General features: G+C 47.4%; 1 long non-coding RNA gene across 1 annotated transcript in view; it reads right to left on the reverse strand.

The window, feature by feature from the left end:
• Window positions 1–14,146, reverse strand: part of LOC135051141 (uncharacterized) — a 58,165-nt gene extending 44,019 nt beyond the window's left edge. The window contains exon 1 of the long non-coding RNA XR_010242064.1: window positions 14,053–14,146. This is a non-coding gene — a long non-coding RNA (uncharacterized LOC135051141). The remainder of the gene's footprint in view (window positions 1–14,052) is intronic.
• Between the last annotated feature and the right edge of the window lie 476 nt (window positions 14,147–14,622).

Below are 14,622 nucleotides of genomic sequence, written 5' to 3' on the forward strand. Positions count from 1 at the left end.
GGATGGGCGCCCAGCATCCACTACGGACTCCGAGAAATAGAATTATCGGTAAGTAAATTCTTATTTTCTCTATCGTCCTAAGTGGATGCTGGGGTTCCTGAAAGGACCATGGGGATTATACCAAAGCTCCCAAACGGGCGGGAGAGTGCGGATGACTCTGCAGCACCGAATGAGAGAATTCCAAGTCCTCTTTTGCCAGGGTATCAAATTTGTAGAATTTTACAAACGTGTTTTCCCCCGACCACGTAGCTGCTCGGCAGAATTGTAATGCCGAGACCCCTCGGGCAGCCGCCCAAGATGAGCCCACCTTCCTTGTGGAATGGGCCTTAACAGATTTAGGCTGTGGCAGGCCTGCCACAGAATGAGCAAGTTGAATTGTGTTACAAATCCAACGAGCAATCGTCTGCTTAGAAGCAGGGGCACCCAACTTGTTGGGTGCATATAGTATCAACAGCGAGTCAGATTTTCTGACTTCAGCCGTCCTTGAAATGTATATTTTTAAGGCTCTGACAACGTCCAACAACTTGGAGTCCTCCAAGTCGCCAGAGGCCGCAGGCACCACAATAGGTTGGTTCAGGTGAAACGCTGATACCACCTTAGGGAGAAAATGCGGACGAGTCCTCAGTTCTGCCCTATCCGAATGGAAGATTAGATAAGGGCTTTTATAAGATAAAGCCGCCAATTCAGATACTCTCCTGGCGGAAGCCAGGGCCAGTAACATAGTCACTTTCCATGTGAGATATTTAAAATCCACCTTTTTCAATGGTTCAAACCAATGGGATTTGAGGAAATCTAAAACTACATTTAGATCCCACGGTGCCACCGGAGGCACCACAGGAGGCTGTATATGCAGTACTCCTTTAACAAAAGTCTGTACCTCAGGAACTGAGGCCAATTCTTTTTGGAAGAATATTGACAGGGCCGAAATTTGAACCTTAATAGATCTCAATTTGAGACCCCTAGACAATCCTGATTGTAGGAAATGTAGGAAACGACCCAGTTGAAATTCCTCCGTCGGAACACTCCGATCCTCGCACCACGCGACATATTTTCGCCAAATGCGGTGATAATGTTTCGCGGTGACTTCCTTCCTTGCCTTAATCAAGGTAGGAATGACTTCTTCTGGAATGCCTTTCCCTTTTAGGATCTGGCGTTCAACCGCCATGCCGTCAAACGCAGCCGCGGTAAGTCTTGAAAGAGACAGGGACCCTGTTGTAGCAGGTCCCTTCTCAGAAGTAGAGGGCACGGGTCGTCCGTGACCAACTCTTGAAGTTCCGGGTACCAAGTCCTTCTTGGCCAATCCGGAGCCACTAGTATTTCTTACTCCTCCTCACCGTATAATCTTCAATACCTTTGGTATGAGAGGCAGAGGAGGAAACACATATACTGATTTGTACACCCAAGGTGTTACCAGTGCGTCCACAGCTATTGCCTGTGGATCTCTTGACCTGGCGCAATACTTGTCCAGTTTCTTGTTGAGGCGAGACGCCATCATGTCTACCATTGGTCTTTCCCAACAGTTTATTAGCATGTGGAAGACTTCTGGATGAAGACCCCCCTCTCTCGGGTGTATATCGTGTCTGCTGAGGAAGTCTGCTTCCCAGTTGTCCACGCCCGGGAAGAACACTGCTGACAGTGCTATTACGTGATTCTCCGCCCAGCGAAGAATCTTGGCAGCTTCTGCCATTGCACTCCTGCTTCTTGTGCCGCCCTGTCTGTTTACATGGGCGACCGCCGTGATGTTGTCCGACTGAATCAACACCGGTTTTCCTTGCAGGAGTGGTTCCGCCTGGCTTAGAGCATTTTAGATTGCTCTTAGTACCAGAATGTTTATGTGAATAGACTTTTCCAGGTTCGTCCATACCCCCTGGAAGTTTCTTCCTTGTGTGACTGCTCCCCAACCTCTCAGGCTGGCGTCCGTGGTCACCAGGATCAAATCCTGTATGCCGAATCTGCGGCCCTCCAATAGATGAGCCTTTTGCAACCACCACAGAAGATATACCCTTGTCCTTGGCGACAGGGTTATTCGCAGGTGCATCTGAGGATGCGACCCTGACCATTTGTCCAACAGATCCCTTTGGAAAATTCTTGCATGGAATCTGCCGAATGGAATTGCTTCGTAAAAAGCCACCATTTTTCCCAGGACTCTTGTGCATTGATGTACAGACACCTTTCCTGGTTTTAGGAGGTTCCTGACAGGTCGGATAACTCCTTGGCTTTTTCCTCGGGAAGAAAAACCTTTTTCTGAACCGTGTCCAGAATCATCCCTAGGAACAGCAGACGTATCGTCGGAAAACAGCTGCGATTCTTGGAATATTTAGAATCCAGTCGTGCCGTCGAAGAACTACTTTAGATAGTGCTCTTCCGACCTCCAACTGTTCTCTGGAACTTGCCCTTTTTAGGTCGTGCAAGTAAGGGATAATTTAGATGCCTTTTTTCTTTGAAGAAACATCTTGTCGGCCATTACCTTGGTAAAAAGGCCCGGGGTGCCGTGGATAATTCAAACGGCATCGTCTGAAACTGATATTGACAGTTCTGTACCACGAACCAGAGGTACCCTTGATGAGAAGGACAAATTTTGGACATGGAGGTAATCCTTGATGTCCAGGGACACCATATAGTCCCCTTTTTTCCGGTTCGCTATCACTGCTCTGAGTGACTTTATCTCGATTTGAACCTTTTATGTAAGTGTTCAAAACATTTTAGATTTAGACTATGTGTCACCAAGCCGTCTGGCTTCAGTACCACAATATAGTGTGGAAAAATAATACCCTTTTCCTTGTCGTAGGAGGGGTACTTTGATTATCACCTGCTGGATATACAGCTTGTGAATTGTTTCCAATGCTGCCTCCCTGTCGGAGGGAGCCGTTGGTAAAGCAGACTTCAGGAAGCTGCGAGGAGAAGATGTCTCGACTCTCCAATCTTTACCCCTGGGATAATACTCGTACGATCTAGGGGTCAACTTGCGAGTGATCCCACTGCGCCCTGAGACTCTTGAGACTACCCCCCCACCTTGAGTCCGCTTGCACGGCCCCAGCGTCATGCTGAGGACTTGGCAGACGCGGTGGAGGGCTTCTTTTCCTGGGAAAGGGCTGCCTGCTGCAGTCTACTTCCCTTACCTCTATGTCTGGGCAGATATGACTGGCCTTTTGCCTGCATGCCCTCATGGGAAAGGAAAGATTGAGGCTGAAAAGACGGTGTCTTTTTTAGCTGAGATGTAACTTGGGGTAAAAAAGGTTGGATTTCCCAGCTGTTGCTGTGGTCCCCAGGTCCGATGGACCGACCCCCAAATAACTCCTTCCCTTTATACAGCAATACTTCCATCTGCCGTATGGGATCTGTATCACCTGACCACTGTCGTGTCCCTGACATCTTCTGGGAGATATGGACAACGCACTTATCTTGATGCCAGAGAGCAAATATCCCTCTGTGCATCTCACATACATATATATAGAATGCATCCTATTAAATGCTCTACATGAATAAAATATTTTCAGTCAGGGAATCCGACCAAGCCAACCCAGCACTGCATCTCCAGGCTGATGGCGATCGCTGGTCGCAGTATAACCACCGTATGTGTGTATATACTTTTTAGGATATTTTTCCAGCTTCCTATCAGCTGGCTCCTTGAGGGCGGCCGTATCTGGAGACGGTAACGCCACTTGATAAGCGTGTGAGCGCCTTATCACCCTAAGGGGTGTTTCCCAACGTACCCTAATTTCTGGCGGGAAAGGGTATAACGCCAATATTTGCTATCGGGGTAACCCTACGCATCATCACACACTTCATTTTATTTTATCTGATTCAGGAAAAACTACAGGTAGTTTTTTCACTCCCACATAATACCCTTTCTTGTGGTACTTGTAGTATCAGAAACACGTAACACCTCCTTCATTGCCCTTAACGTGTGGCCCTAATGAGAAATACGTTTGTTTATTCACCGTCGACACTGTATTCAGTGTCCGTGTCTGTGTCTGTGTCGACCGACTGAGGTAAATGGGCGTTTTTAAAACCCCTGACGGTGTTTCTGAGACGCCTGGACCGGTCCTAATAGATTGTCGGCCGTCTCATGTCGTCAACCGACCTTGCAGCGTGTTGACATTCTCACGTAATTCTCTAAATAAGCCATCCATTCCGGTGTCGACTCCCTAGAGAGTGACATCACCATTACAGGCAATTTCTCCGCCTCCTCACCAACATCGTCCTCATACATGTCGACACACACGTACCGACACACAGCACACACACCGGGAATGCTCTGACAGAGGACAGGACCCACTAGCCCTTTGGGGAGACAGAGGGAGAGTCTGCCAGCACACACCAAAAACGCTATAATTATATAGGGACAACCTTATATAAGTGTTTCTCCCTTATAGCATCTTTTATATATATACAATATCGCCAAAATCAGTGCCCCCCCTCTCTGTTTTAACCCTGTTTCTGTAGTGCAGTGCAGGGGAGAGCCTGGGAGCCTTCTCTCCAGCTTTTCTGTGAGAGAAAATGGCGCTGTGTGCTGAGGAGATAGGCCCCGCCCCTTTTTCGGCGGCCTCGTCTCCCGCTATTTTTGAAGTTAGGCAGGGGTTAAATATCTCCATATAGCCTCTGTGGGCTATATGTGAGGTATTTTTTGCCTCTAATAAGGTTTTTATTTGCCTCTCAGAGCGCCCCCCCCAGCGCTCTGCACCCTCAGTGACTGTTGTGTGAAGTGTGCTGAGAGGAAAATGGCGCACAGCTGCAGTGCTGTGCGCTACCTTTATGAAGACTCAGGAGTCTTCAGCCGCCGATTTTGGACCTCTTCTCTCTTCAGCGTCTGCAAGGGGGCCGGCGGCGCGGCTCCGGTAACCATCCAGGCTGTACCTGTGATCGTCCCTCTGGAGCTAGTGTCCAGTAGCCAAGCAGCAAATCCACTCTGCACGCAGGTGAGTTCACTACTTCTCCCCTAAGTCCCTCGTTGCAGTGATCCTGTTGCCAGCAGGACTCACTGTAAAGTAAAAAACCTAAGCTAAACTTTCTCTAAGCAGCTCTTTAGGAGAGCCACCTAGATTGCACCCTTCTCGTTCGGGCACAAAATCTAACTGGAGTCTGGAGGAGGGTCATAGGGGGAGGAGCCAGTGCACACCACCTGATCTGGTAAAAGCTTTACTTTTTTGTGCCCTGTCTCCTGCGGAGCCGCTATTCCCCATGGTCCTTTCAGGAACCCCAGCATCCACTTAGGACGATAGAGAAATTAAGGACACTATTTATATTGATACATACCAAAGCATTACTACAAGCTCCTTTGGGAAACTGTCTTTTTTCTATTTCTATACTGTACCCCACCTAACAGGGGGTAATCCCAAAGTTGTAGCTTATCCCTACAGCGCGTTAACTGGGTCTTAACCCCATACTATATATATATATATATATATAAGCAGCAGTACGGTAGGCCACGGCTGTACCTACCTCTGTGTCGTCACTCGTCGTCCATAAGTATAAGTAATACTATACTATCCATCCATCTACATTGTATACCTGTGGTGTTTTTTCTTTCTTCATACTAGTTTAGCAGTCTGCTGACAGTGTCCACCAGGTCCGTTATACAGTATATTATATAAGCAGCAGTACGGTAGGCCACGGCTGTACCTACCTCTGTGTCGTCAGTGCACTCGTTGTCCATAAGTAATATAATACTATACTATCCATCCATCTACATTGTATACCTGTGGTGTTTTTTTTTTTTTTTTTCTTCATACTAGTTTAGCAGTCTGCTGACAGTGTCCACCAGGTCCGTTATACAGTATATTATATATATATAAGCAGCAGTACGGTAGGCCACGGCTGTACCTACCTCTGTGTCGTCACTCGTCGTCCATAAGTATAAGTAATACTATACTATCCATCCATCTACATTGTATACCTGTGGTGTTTTTTCTTTCTTCATACTAGTTTAGCAGTCTGCTGACAGTGTCCACCAGGTCCGTTATACAGTATATTATATATATATATATATATATAAGCAGCAGTACGGTAGGCCACGGCTGTACCTACCTCTGTGTCGTCACTTGTCGTCCATAAGTATAAGTAATAATAGTATACTATCCACCCATCTACATTGTATACCTGTGGTGTTTTTTTTTTTATTTCTTCATACTAGTTTAGCAGTCTGCTGACAGTGTCCACCAGGTCCGTTATACAGTATATTATATAAGCAGCAGTACGGTAGGCCACGGCTGTACCTACCTGTGTCGTCACTCGTCGTCCATAAGTATAAGTAATAATAGTATACTATCCACCCATCTACATTGTATACCTGTGGTGTTTTTTTTTTTTCTTTCTTCATACTAGATTAGCAGTCTGCTGACAGAGTTCACCAGGTCCGTTATACAGTATAATATATATATATATATATATATATATATATATATATATATATATATATATATATATATATATGCAGCAGTACGGTAGGCCACGGCTGTACCTACCTCTGTGTCGTCACTCGTCGTCCATAAGTATAAGTAATAATAGTATACTATCCACCCATCTACATTGTATACCTGTGGTGGCTTTTAGTTGTGCGCAAAATATGGAGAACAAAAATGTGGAGGTTAAAAAAATAGGGAAAGATCAAGATCCACTTCCACCTCGTGCTGAAGCTGCTGCCACTAGTCATGGCCGAGACGATGAAATGCCATTAACGTCGTCTGCCAAGGCCGATGCCCAATGTCATAGTACAGAGCATGTAAAATCCAAAACACAAAAGATCAGTATAAAAATGACCCAAAAATCAAAATTAAAAGCATCTGAGGAGAAGCGTAAACTTGCCAATATGCCATTTACCACACGGAGTGGCAAGGAACGGCTGAGGCCCTGGCCTATGTTCATGGCTAGTGGTTCAGCTTCACATGAGGATGGAAGCACTAATCCTCTCGCTAGAAAAAAGAAAAGACTTGCGGCAAAAGCACAGCAAAGAACTGTGCGTTCTTCGAAATCACAAATCCCAAAGGAGAGTCCAATTGTGTCGGTTGCGATGCCTGACCTTCCCAACACTGGACGGGAAGAGCTTGCGCCTTCCACCATTTGCACGCCCCCTGCAAGTGTTGAAAGGAGCACCCGCAGTCCAGTTCCTGATAGTGAAATTGAAGATGTCAGTGTTGAAGTACACCAGGATGAGGATATGGGTGTTGCTTGGGCTGGGGAGGAAATTGACAAGGAGGATTCTGATGGTGAGGTGGTTTGTTTAAGTCAGGCACCCGGGGAGACACCTGTTGTCCGTGGGAGGAATATGGCCATTGACATGCCTGGTGAAAATACCAAAAAAATCAGCTCTTCAGTGTGGAAGTATTTCAACAGAAATGCGGACAACAGGTGTCAAGCCGTGTGTTGCCTTTGTCAAGCTGTAATAAGTAGGGGTAAGGACGTTAACCACCTCGGAACATCCTCCCTTATACGTCACCTGCAGCGCATTCATAATAAGTCAGTGACAAGTTCAAAAACTTTGGGCGACAGCGGAAGCAGTCCACTGACCAGTAAATCCCTTCCTCTTGTAACCAAGCTCGCGCAAACCACACCACCAACTCCCTCAGTGTCAATTTCCTCCTTACCCAGGAAAGCCAATAGTCCTGCAGGCCATGTCACTGGCAAGTCTGACGAGTCCTCTCCTGCCTGGGATTCCTCCGATGCATCCTTGAGTGTAACGCCTACTGCTGCTGGCGCTGCTGTTGTTGCTGCTGGGAGTCGATCGTCATCCCAGAGGGGAAGTCGGAAGACCACTTGTACTACTTCCAGTAAGCAATTGACTGTCCAACAGTCCTTTGCGAGGAAGATGAAATATCACAGCAGTCATCCTGTTGCAAAGCGGATAACTGAGGCCTTGACAACTATGTTGGTGTTAGACGTGCGTCCGGTATCCGCCGTTAGTTCACAGGGAACTAGACAATTTCTTGAGGTAGTGTGCCCCCGTTACCAAATACCATCTAGGTTCCACTTCTCTAGGCAGGCGATACCGAGAATGTACACGGACGTCAGAAAAAGACTCACCAGTGTCCTAAAAAATGCAGTTGTACCCAATGTCCACTTAACCACGGACATGTGGACAAGTGGAGCAGGGCAGACTCAGGACTACATGACTGTGACAGCCCACTGGGTAGATGTATTGCCTCCCGCTGCAAGAACAGCAGCGGCGGCACCAGTAGCAGCATCTCGCAAACGCCAACTCGTTCCTAGGCAGGCTACACTTTGTATCGCCGCTTTCCAGAATACGCACACAGCTGACAACCTCTTACGGCAACTGAGGAAGATCATCGCAGAATGGCTTACCCCAATTGGACTCTCCTGGGGATTTGTGGCATCGGACAACGCCAGTAATATTGTGTGTGCATTACATCTGGGCAAATTCCAGCACGTCCCATGTTTTGCACATACCTTGAATTTGGTGGTGCAGAATTATTTAAAAAACGACAGGGGCGTGCAAGAGATGCTGTCGGTGGCAAGAAGAATTGCGGGCCACTTTCGGCGTACAGGCACCGCGTACAGAAGACTGGAGCACCACCAAAAAAACCTGAACCTGCCCCGCCATCATCTGAAGCAAGAGGTGGTAACGAGGTGGAATTCAACCCTCTATATGCTTCAGAGGATGGAGGAGCAGCAGCAAAAGGCCATTCAAGCCTATACATCTGCCCACGATATAGGCAAAGGAGGTGGAATGCACCTGTCTCAAGCGCAGTGGAGAATGATTTCAACGTTGTGCAAGGTTCTGCTGCCCTTTGAACTTGCCACACGTGAAGTCAGTTCAGACACTGCCAGCCTGAGTCAGGTCATTCCCCTCATCAGGCTTTTGCAGAAGAAGCTGGAGGCATTGAAGGAGGAGCTAAAACAGAGCGATTCCGCTAGGCATGTGGGACTTGTGGATGGAGCCCTTCATTCGCTTAACCAGGATTCACGTGTGGTCAATCTGTTGAAATCAGAGCACTACATTTTGGCCACCGTGCTCGATCCTAGATTTAAAACCTACGTTGGATCTCTCTTTCCGGCAGACACAAGTCTGCAGGGGTTCAAAGAACTGCTGGTGAGAAAATTGTCAAGTCAAGCGGAACGCGACCTGTCAACATCTCCTCCTTCACATTCTCCCGCAACTGGGGGTGCAAGGAAAAGGCTACGAATTCCGAGCCCACCCGCTGGCAGTGATGCAGGGCAGTCTGGAGCGACTGCTGATGCTGACATCTGGTCCGGACTGAAGGACCTGCCAACGATTACTGACATGTCGTCTACTGTCACTGCATATGATTCTCTCACCATTGAAAGAATGGTGGAGGATTATATGAGTGACCGCATCCAAGCAGGCACGTCAGACAGTCCGTACGTATACTGGCAGGAAAAAGAGGCAATTTGGAGGCCCTTGCACAAACTGGCTTTATTCTACCTAAGTTGCCCTCCCTCCAGTGTGTACTCCGAAAGAGTGTTTAGTGCCGCCGCTCACCTTGTCAGCAATCGGCGTACGAGGTTACTTCCAGAAAATGTGGAGAAGATGATGTTCATTAAAATGAATTATAATCAATTCCTCCATGGAGACATTCACCAGCAGCAATTGCCTCCAGAAAGTACACGGGGATCTGAGATGGTGGATTCCAGTGGGGACGAATTAATAATCTGTGAGGAGGGGGATGTACACAGTGAAAGGGGTGATGAATCGGACGATGATGATGAGGTGGACATCTTGCCTCCGTAGAGCCAGTTTGTGCAAGGAGAGATTGATTGCTTCTTTTTTGGTGGGGGCCCAAACCAACCAGTAATTTCAGTCACAGTCGTGTGGCAGACCCTGTCACTGAAATGATGGGTTCGCTAAAGTGTGCATGTCCTGTTTATACAACATAAGGGTGGGTGGGAGGGCCCAAGGACAATTCCATCTTGCACCTCTTTTTTCTTTCATTTTTATTTGCGTCATGTGCTGTTTGGGGAGTATTTTTTGGAAGGGCCATCCTGCGTGACACTGCAGTGCCACTCATAGATGGGCCAGGTGTTTGTGTCGGCCACTAGGGTCGCTTAGCTTACTCACACAGCTACCTCATTGCGCCTCTTTTTTTCTTTGCGTCATGTGCTGTTTGGGGAGGGGAGTATTTTTTGGAAGGGCCATCCTGCGTGACACTGCAGTGCCACTCCTAGATGGGCCAGGTGTTTGTGTCGGCCACTTGGGTCACTTAGCTTAGCCATCCAGCAACCTCGGTGCAAATTTTAGGACTAAAAATAATATTGTGAGGTGTTCAGAATAGATGTAAAATGAGTGTAAATTATGGTTATTGGGGTTAATAATACTATGGGATCAAAATGACCCCCAAATTCAATGATTTAAGCTGTTTTTTAGGTTTTTTTGAAAAAAAACACCCGAATCCAAAACACACCCGAATCCGACAAAAAAAAATCGGTGAGGTTTTGCCAAAACGCGTTCGAACCCAAAGCACGGCGGCGGAACCGAACCCAAAACCCGAAAAATGTCCGGTGCACATCACTAACCCAAATACAACCCTCCCTCATGTGCATGCAATGCAAATAAGGCCAAAGTATAGAAATAAAATATCACTTAGCTTCCTGTGTATGATCCTTTGCGACCGGGCTCTGCGTCGACCAGGAGTTGACTGCCTTTATGTTCTCTCGCCGTCGGGATGAGAATAATATTCGGACTCCTTGAGAGGATCGAAAACCAACTGGTCACGGCCAATCTAGAGCTTAATCAACAGCGCGATCAGCACATGAGAAGAATACCATTATCTTAGCATTGATGGATATACATAATGTAATACACAATAAAACGCACATATCCTAACCATGCATATATAACTATATATCTACATATATATACATATAGATATAACCTATACGCAAGTGGATTGTCCAGACCCGTCAGGTCCCAGCAATGTGTTGTGAATGTGTATGACCATGTACTGACGTGCCCCCGATGTGGATCTACCAGGAACGTTATTGTCGACAGAAACTGAGTAAATGTCGACAGCAATGAGTAGTAAGCGGGCAAAAAATAATAATCTTAGAACCCCGAGGGGTCTGAGGGAAGTATACATATACAATATCAATAACACTCCCCCTACATTATATATATATATATATATATATATATATATATATATATATATATATATATATATACCAATACAGGTACAAGGCAATAACAGCCTGTTAATTTTTCTACCCCGGAAATACCGTTGATGCAGACAGGGCATCCACCAACAACTGTGTCTCCCCTAGCGCGTTGACTTGTTTTCAAGCACACAAAACCAACCTGCTAATACTTAATTTTTTTTAATCAAGTACCGCCAAGCGTTGGCGAAGCCGACAGTTATCCCCACAGCAGCTTGTGACAAAGCCCTAACACCTGTCGACATATGTCGACTAACCGATAGTGGGTAAAAAACAGGGAAACAGTGAGTTTATGTATTACAACAAGGATTATGCCTTCATTATTAAACATAATGCTATATGACACCCATATAGCATTAAACACTCTGTGCCCCCCCCCTCCTTCTTACTATACAATAAATCCTGGTGGGGCCTGAGGAAAATGGCGCTGACTCCTCTGTGAGGGCTAAGCTCCGCCCCCTCCCGGCGCGCTTAAGCCCGCTCAATTAAATAAATATATAAATATATAACCCCCTAAAAACTAGCTGGGGACCCTATATACAGGGGGTAACCCCCTGTATAACTTACTTTTTTGTCCCAACGCAGCCCAGGGCGCCCCTCCTGCGCCCTGCACCCACGGAAGCCGTTGGTGTGTGGGAGCTATGCGCACGCTGTAGTCTCCCGGCGGGGCGAAGACACCCGGTGCCCGGGTATGTTCCCCCGCCCGGGATCCTTTTATCAATGCCGCCCAGGGCGCTCCCCCCCAGCGCCCTGCACCCTGGAGGCCGACGGGGAGCTGGAGCAGAGAGCGCAGCGCTACCGCTGCCTCTCCCGTTCGCGGCGCACTGGCGGGGCGGGCGCCGAAGCATGTCCCCCCCCCCCCCCGTCAGTGATCACATTTTTTTAAATGTTGCCCAGGGCGCTCCCCCCCAGCGCCCTGCACCCTGCAGGCCCGGTGAAGTGCGGGAGCCGGGAGCGCAGCGCTACCGCTGCTGTTCCCTCCCGTTCACGGCGCACTGGCGGGGTGGGCACCGAAGTATGTCCCCCCGCCAGTGATATTACAGATTTTGTTATATGCTGCCCAGGGCGCCCCCTTCCCCAGCGCCCTGCACCCTGCAGGTGATGGAAAGCGCGGGAGCCGGGAGCGCAGCGCTACCGCTGTCTCTCCCCCCTGCGACACGCTGGCGGGGTGAACATACGCTGTGCCCAGGCACCCTAATATGTCCCCCGCCAGCATTATAGACTGTCAGCAACATGCCCCCAGGGCGCTCTCCCCCAGCGCCCTGCACCCTGCCAGAGACGTTGGTGTGTGGGAGCCTGGAGCGCAGCCCTACTGCTGCTGTTACCTCCGTAACTGAAGTCTTCTGCCGTCACTGAAGTCTTCTTTTCTTCCAATACTCACCCGGCTTCTTTCTTCAGGCTTCTGTGAGGGGATTGACGGCGCGGCTCTGGGAACAAGCAGCTAGGCGCAGCAAGTGATCGAACCCTCTGGAACTAATGGTGTCCAGTAGCCGAGAAGCAGAGCCTTTAAACTAAGAAGAAGTAGGTCCTGCTTCTCTCCCCTCACTCCCACAATGCAGGGAGCCTGTAGCCAGCAGGTCTGCCTGAAAATAAAAAACCTAACAAAGTCTTTAGAGCAGTGATTTTCAACCTTTTTCAACTTGCGGCACACCAAACAATATTTTTAAATTGCTGAGGCACACCACCAGTCCTCCACAGGGAAAAACGCACATAGTGGCCCCCACGGTAATAAAAGAAACACACGGGCACTCACAGTAATAAAATAAATACATTTGCCACCAGAGAAAACCCCCACACACATTTGGCCCTCACAGTAATAAAACAAACATTTGCCCCCTCAGAATAAAAAAAACAAACATTTCTCCCCTCACAAATAAAAGCAAACATTTGCCCCCTCAGCAATAGAAACAAACATTTGCCTCCTCAAGAACAAAAAACACACACACTATCCCCCATAGTATTAAAACACACATTTGCTCCCAAAATAAAAATAAATAAAATACAGTACATTGGTCGCTACCTGCTGGTAGAAGAGAGAGGAGCTCAGGTCCCTCATCGGCTGGAGTGAAACTCACAGTGCAGATCTGTGAGCGGTAGACAGGCATGCAGGCAGACTAGCTGCCTGGCTGTCTGGCTGGTTAGCTGGCGAGTGGGGCCGGTATGCAGGCTGGATGGCAGACAGTCGTATGGGCTGGCTGGTGGGCGGGCATGCTGCCAGCCATGGTATGTAGCGCGTGTGACCTGTGATGCCATGCCGCCGCGTCACTATAGGTCACGGCTCAGGCACTCCCAGAAGAGCCCAGCGCTGCCGCGTGTCCGCTGCCCAGGTCCACAGTTAGTGAAGGGGACTCTGACTCTGCGGCACACTTGTCAGTGTGCCGCGGCACATGGGTTGAAAAACGCTGCTTTAGAGAAACTCAGGAGAGCTCCCCTAGTGTGTGACCCATCACTCCTGGGCACAAAGTCTAACTAACTGAGGTCTGGAGGAGAGGCATAGAGGGAGGAGCCAGTTCACACCCAGTTTAAGTCTTTATAGTGTGCCCAGGCTCCTGCGGATCCGTCTATACCCCATGGTCCTTTTGGAGTCCCCAGCATCCTCTAGGACGTGCGAGAAACTTTTATTAATAAAAAAATTAAATTCTTTATTGCATAAATACCATCTCACAAATGTATGCAGGAAGCAGCCCACGTTGCAGTTCTATTGAAGACCTTATTCATTGCAGATTACATCCCAGAGTGAAAAGAATACCACGTGCTTGCCCTAAACAGCTCCCCCTTTAAATAGTGTGGCTATGATAACTACTTATACCCCCATCCAATATAGCATCGGTCGTGGGGTATTATTAAACAATATATCACAAAAACAAGCCTTAATTAAAACCACACAGCGTGGTTAAAGCACTAGTGTATGTAGAAACACATTACCTGTGTGTTATACAGTGCAGCAGGGGAGTCAGAGAATACAGAATCTACATCGCATCTCTCCTAACTGTATGGAACAGCAGTCACATGATCTATGCGTTCCAACACCAGGATTTTCGTTCCACTGACAGGAAATTAGTCTAAAAAGGCGGAACTAATTCTCGCTCAGGGCACAAGGAGCATAAGTCGGTTGTCTAGGCAACTTAAGGAAATAAATGCTAACCCAGTACTGCAAGCTGGTGTTACTGTTAATAGCATAAAATGTCCTATTCTCGCCGTATATGTGTGTGTTTATATACAGTAGCTAATAAAGGTATAGCAACATGGGATGGAAAAACATATATTAAAAGACACACATTAAATAAATAATTGCAAATAGTATTATAATATTTTAATACTACAATATATTAATGTTAGTTCATAAATTACAAATTAAATATATGAAACTACTTGCCAAAGCAAGATCTGTAGAAAAAAATATTGACAAAAGCATTGGAATAAATAATAATGCAGAAAAAAACTTTATACAGAGAAATAATGATAAGATATTTAAAAAGTGACTTTTCAACAGAT

Source organism: Pseudophryne corroboree, chromosome 2 (assembly GCF_028390025.1).
Source record: "Pseudophryne corroboree isolate aPseCor3 chromosome 2, aPseCor3.hap2, whole genome shotgun sequence".
Taxonomy (NCBI): domain Eukaryota; kingdom Metazoa; phylum Chordata; class Amphibia; order Anura; family Myobatrachidae; genus Pseudophryne; species Pseudophryne corroboree.